Source organism: Symphalangus syndactylus, chromosome 23, assembly GCF_028878055.3.
Source record: "Symphalangus syndactylus isolate Jambi chromosome 23, NHGRI_mSymSyn1-v2.1_pri, whole genome shotgun sequence".
NCBI lineage: Eukaryota > Metazoa > Chordata > Mammalia > Primates > Hylobatidae > Symphalangus > Symphalangus syndactylus.
This window is the reverse complement of record NC_072445.2, coordinates 22,873,264-22,879,722: the sequence shown is the minus strand read 5'-3', so window position 1 is coordinate 22,879,722 and position 6,459 is coordinate 22,873,264. Positions and strand designations below refer to the sequence as shown.

Here is a 6,459-nt window from a genome sequence, read left to right as displayed (position 1 = left end):
TGAAATGGGCTTCCACGATTATGATATAGTGGCTCATTGGTTTGTTTGGATTCACTTAAGCAGTGGTGACAGACATACACTGAGCCATTGAATTGTGGAAAATATCCTCTAGGGCTCCTCATTAGTCACACTAGAGACTCAAACATCATTTAAAACATATAAGCTTCATATGACTTGATCATCCAGTATGTGAATTTTCTTTCCAAATCAATCAACCGTTCCCAACTTCTCTCCCACATGCCTCCATCAAAACAAGTTATCCAGTGTTACAGCTCTTTTAGAATTTGTCTAGCAAGTTCTCTGGTCTTCACTGGAAAACCCATAAAACATTAATAATAAAACTAGTTCTCTAAAGAACAGCTACTCGTTTGCTATCTCTTCTAGTAGATGTAGGGAGTTCAAACTGTTTTCACCATTACTGCTTTTGAATCCACACAGCATTATGTCTAGTGGCATTCTAATCTCTGGTGCTTCAAATGATGCTCAATTAATATGCTACAGTACTTGTGTGATAAGAGCTTCATTAGATGATGTCTGGGATCTGCTCAGTGCCCAAGTTTCAAGTATAGGACTTAAAACATAGTTGTTACCTGATATCTGCCCTTGGTAAATGCTTCCTATTTCCTTCTCTCATACCTACTTTCTAGTGAAAGGTTGACAAGAAGGAGTTATGCATCCAGAATGATCCTTTATTGCTCTTCTTCCTGTATTTACTCTGCAGAGAAACACTGAAGGATAGCATGCACAAAGTTGTGAAGGAAGATGTGGCAGACAGACCCTAAGGTGAGCTCCCATTATCCTCGCCTTTTGGTATTTATAATGTTGTTTAACTCCCTTCTCCTAAATAGGAACAAGGCCCTTGACCTTCAGCTAATCAGTAGAATAGGGCAAATGAGCTGAAACGTCAGCCCCTTGATTAGGTTATGTTATATTGCAAAGGTAAAGAAATTTTGCATATATAGTTAAGGTTCCCAAACCAGTGGTTTAGAAGTATCAAAAGGGAGGTTATCAGGAGAGATCAGGCGAAAACCCTTGACAAGATGACTGGGCCTTCCCTGAGTGACAAACTCTCTTGCTGACCTTGAAGAAACAAGCAGCTAAGATGTGAACTGCCATGGAGAATGAGAGGTGGCACGGAACAAAAGGCAGCTTCTAGGAGCTGAGGGCCTCAGTGCTACAATTGCAAGAAATTAAATTCTGCCAACAACCACAGGAACTTGGAAGAGTACCCTTAATTTCAAATGAGATTGTAGCCTGGTTGACACATTGATTGCAGCCAGTGAGACTCTCAACAAAGAACCCAGTTATGTTCCCAGACTCCTGACTCACATAAATGGAGTATTTTAAAGTGTTGGGCCAGGCGCAGTGGCTCATGCCTGTAATCCCAGCACTTTGGGAGGCTGAGGCGAGAGGATCACTTGAGGTCAGGAGTTCAAGACCAGCCTGGCCAACGTGGTAAAACCATGTCTCTACAAAAACATTAAAAAATTAGCTGGCTCTGGTGGCATCTGCCTATAAACCCAGGTACTTGGGAGGCTGAGGCAAGAGAATCACTTGAATCCAGGAGGCGGAGGTTGCAGTGAGCTGATATCGTGCCACTGCACTCCAGCAATATAAGACTCCAACTCAAAAAATATATAAATAAAATATATATAAAATAAGTAATGTATTTTAAAATGTTATATTTATGGTAATTTGTTACACAATAATTAAAAGAAATGAATACACAAGTAATATAGGAGATTTGGGATTTTATAATCACAGACCTGTACCCGAGAGAGGTGACTACAAACTTTCTGCTCACATAAAACGTGTGGAAAAGGACTCCCTTCTTAATATTTATACCTATCAGAGGGGATTTGTAGCCAGATAGGCTCAAATTATGATCTTACCTCTGCCACTTTATAAGCTGAATAATTTGTGGCAAGTTCTTTCACTTGTTTTAACTTGTCTTCTCATTAGAAAAAGGGGATAATAGTAGTAATGACTTTGCAGTATTGTGGAGATGAAAGAGGTATGTCAGGTGCTGAGCCCATAGTTGTTCAGAAACACTACTCTCCTTCCCCATTCTTTATGTTCGCCAGGAGCCTCTCTCTTTTGTATACATATTTAAATTATACGTATACTTTTAGATTCAGCTCATATGGTTTATTGGTCACATCTTCTAGTTCATTAACTAGACTTCAAGCACCTGGCAGACAAGGATATGTCTCATTCTTTTGTGTTCCCAGCATATAGCACAAACGCTGGCATAACAGGTGTCCTTGTGGCACTCCAGCTCAGTTGGATCTCTTCTTTGAACTCAAATGTGTTTGTTTGGGATGGAATGCAATCGATTTTGTACAGAGGCTTGAGTAGGTGGTGATTGATTTACTAGGGCTGGGGGATTGGTTTGACCAGGTATGCCATTTACATAGCCTGTGAAAAGCCTGGCCCTCCCATCCTAGTCTTTTATTATGCAAACGTGCCTCTGTCTGGAGCTCTGCCAGGATGCATGCACAGTGTGGTATTACCTGGAGGCCACCATGATACGGGCACACATGGTGACAAGGAAAAGAGAGTGGGAAACGCCATATTGAATGTACTTGGCTTTCAGGTACAGCTGCCAGCATTTACATATAAAAGCTTCTGGTTTGCATTTTTATGCCTGACTCTTCAGGCTGCTTTCTGTTAGAGAAGAAATAGTTTGGGGCTGCTTTTTTTTTAAAGGAAAATTCTACCTAGAACTCTTTTACCCTTTTTAGCTTTTTACTCTTTCTCTACCACTTATTTTACAATACTGCCTTTCCTATTTCTTTAATTTTAATTTTGCTCTTGCTTTCTGAATTTTCATGTGTAGGTCATATCTCCCAAACAGATTATAAACTCCTTTAGGGTAAACCTTATTTATATCCAATACTTTGTGTGTTTGTCTGCTCTCATGCTGTTAACAAAGACATACCTGAGACTGGGTAATTTATAACGAAAAAGAGGCTTAATGGACTCACAGTTCCACATGGCTAAGGAGGTCTCACAATCATGGCGGAAGGCTAATGAGGCTTGTTTTACATGGCGCCAGGCAAGAGAGCTCGTGCAGGTGAACTCCCATTTTTAAAACCATCAGATCTCATGAGACTTATTCACTACAACGAGAACAGAATGGGGGAAACCACTCCCATAGTTCAACTATCTCCACCTGGCCCCACCCTTGACACATAGGGATTATTACAGTTCAAGGTGAGATTTGGGTGGGACACAGCCAAACTATATCACCTTGCCTAATAGTGAAAATATACATAGCATTTCTAAAAAAAATAAAACAGGGACTTGGATGGGATATTACGATCGGACATGGACTTAAATGTTCATCAGTTAAAATAATTTGCACTCTTGTTTACTTAGAGATTAAATACCTTGAAGCAATGATATTTATTATTAAGCAGGTGCATTGCTGCCCAATTTTTAATTTTTAATTTTTGGATACACTGAAGCATAATATCGCTTGATTGTCACTGACCAAAAATTTTATTGTATTATAGTGTGAAATCTAGCTTGGAGATTTTAATGAATAGTTAGCTCTTCAAGAAGTGGTTAAATTGGTTTTTAATTAAATTTCATTTTATTTGTAGTGATTAATTTTAAACTAATTTAGGATCGGATAAATGAGAATAATCTTGAAATCAAGAAACTGACTTAATTATGAGAAATAGCTATTTCTCATGGTGAAATGAGAAACAAAATATTAATTTCATCTAAGAGGACACTGTTTTAGCTAAGATAAAATTACAAAGAAAGCTTTTGGGGAGGAAATTTTGCTTTTAAAATAAACTTAGGATAAAGAACATATGTTAACTGAACCACTGATGAAGAAAGCTTGCAGCTTAAGTTTACTAACTGAAAAGCAGTTACCATTGTGAACCCTGAAAATCTGAGACAGGGCTCAGTTAATTTAGAAAGTTTATTTTGCCAAGGTTGAGGACACACGCCCATGACACAACTTCAGGAGGTCCTGACGACATGTGCCGAAGGTGTTCAGAGCACAGTTTGGTTTTACATTGTAGGGAGACATGAGACATCAAACAACATATGCTAGGCATACATGAAACAATCAACATATGCAAGATGAACATTAGTTTAGTCTGGAAAAGCGGGACAACTCAAAGCAAGGCAGGAAGACTCGAAGTGGGGAGGGCCTTCCAGGTCACGGGTAGATAAGAGACAAATGGTTGCATTCCTTTGAGTTTCTGTTAGCCTCTCCAAAGGAGGCAATCAGATATGGATGTAACTGAGTGAGCAGAGGGTGGCTTTGAATAGAAAGGGAGGCAGGTTTGCCCTAAGTGGTTCCCACATTGACTTTTCCCTTTAGTTTAGTGATTTGTGGGCCCCAGTTTTCACACCATAAAGTAATCTTCAAAGGGGATAAGATCTGGAGGTTGAAGGAAAGATTTGTCTTCATGATTCATCTCTGATTATTTGTCCAATCTATTTTTACATTTTCTAATTGATACAGCATTTTAAAGTCTTTAAAAATATTACATTAGTTATTCATAGACATTGTTAGGAAGGTGTAATAGATGTAATAAAGTTTTCTGTCTGTTAATTTTATATAATTTTTTCCACAAGCTCTGTTGTTTGACTAAACGTCTTTCTTCTCTTGACTTATCAACTATCCCGTGTTCCTGTTCCTTCATCTTTGCCACTGACATGATCTATATAAACTACATTTCTTTCTTTTCGTCCACTTTATGTGCTATATTTCTTCCACTACATTTTACTTTGCAGTCTAAATATAGAAAATTTGTTTTATTTTCACAATAGGTAGATCGAAGGTATAAGAATATTTAGTTTCATAGTGTCATAGTATACAGAAAATTCAGCTGCTTAGTTTTTTCCAGTAGCAGTACCATGACTGAAGATGCATTCAAATATAAACACACACACATGAACACACAGACACTCACATGCACACACATACACTAAGTCAAAAGAGAAAAGTTGGCAGGTAGAAAAACCATATGAAATTGAATAGAATTAAGTAATTACATGTCATGACAAAGAATCCCTCTATACTACTCCAATGGTGGTGTTGATAACATACAACATTAGATATGGATATGAAGTAATATTTCTGAAGAAAACAAAATCTGTAACCATTTTGTGTACCATATATTTTAAAATAAATCATTTTCTTCTTTCAGTGGCACAGACTGACTCTCCTTGGAGAGAGTTTCAACTTTTTCAATATAATCATATATGCAGTATAAGTCTACATTTGATTATAAAATCTTCTGAAAGTATTTAAAATTTATTAACTTATTTGAAACCTATTACATTCTTGGGGCTTGTAGTAGTAGTTCTACTTTGTAGACATAAAAACATAGGCACAGTGTGGCCAAGGACACCTAAAGGAAGAGGGAGCCTGCAGGACTTTAGTACATGTTTCTCCTATTACATCTTGCTGAAATGGCTCATTGTCTGGGGTATATACCCTGGTTCTTTGTCTCTGTTGAGAAATAATTCAGGACATGGACACACATGAGGAATGGAATTAGGAGCAGAAAGTTTAATAAACAAAAAAGAAAAGAGAAAGAAAGGGCTTCCTCAGGCTGAGAAGTGGGTCTCCCAAGAGAAGGTCTCTGGTTTGGGTGGAAGGCAATCGATTTTGTACAGATGCTTGAGGAGGTGGTGATTAATTTACATAGGGCCAAGGGGATTGGTTTGACCAGGTGTACCATTTACATATCCCGTGTAAAACTGGCCCTCCCACACTAGTCTTTATTATTATTATGCAAATACGACCTCTACCTGGCAGTCGCCATGATGCCTGAACACGTGGTTTTACTTGGTGGGTGCCATAATACTAGCACATGTGGTGACAAGGAAAAGAGTGGAAAACACCATTTTGAATGTACCTAGCTTCCAGGTACAGTTGCCGACATTTACATATAAAAGCTTCTAGTTTGCATATTTATACCTGACTCTCCAGGCTGCTTCCTGCTAGAGAAGGAATGATTTGGGGCTGCTTTTTATTAAAGGAAAATTCCACCCAGAACTCTTTTACCCTTTCTAGCTGCCTAAAAGTGATGTTTTAAAAACTCCTGTATTATTGCTTTATCTTAATAGCAACTTGTGACTGAAATGTCTTTGAGTCTTTACTTTCTTAGTTTTCCTTTTTTTCTTTCACCATTTCATTAGACACTAAATTCTGAACTTTCTTGTCTAACTTTATAAGAAATGTCCAAACTGCTTTACAAAGTGGATGTTTCATTTTGCATTCATACCAGCAATGTCTGAGAGTTCACCACACTTCATCTGCACAAAAATTTGATATCATAATGTTTTAGCTGTTAATTTTAGGCATTCTAATGTGTGTATAATGATATCTTGTGATTTTCATTTTTATTTTTCTCATGACTAATGTCATTGATCATCTTTGTATGTATTTTTTGACTTTCACATATCTTCCTTTCTGAAGCAGCT

General features: G+C 37.7%; 1 non-coding gene across 1 annotated transcript; it reads left to right on the top strand.

Moving 5' to 3' along the window:
• Positions 1 to 261: 261 nt before the first annotated feature.
• LOC129473860 (U7 small nuclear RNA) lies at positions 262 to 323 on the top strand. The gene has a single exon (XR_008654388.1). It is a non-coding gene; the product is annotated as a U7 small nuclear RNA (small nuclear RNA).
• Positions 324 to 6,459: the final 6,136 nt, after the last annotated feature.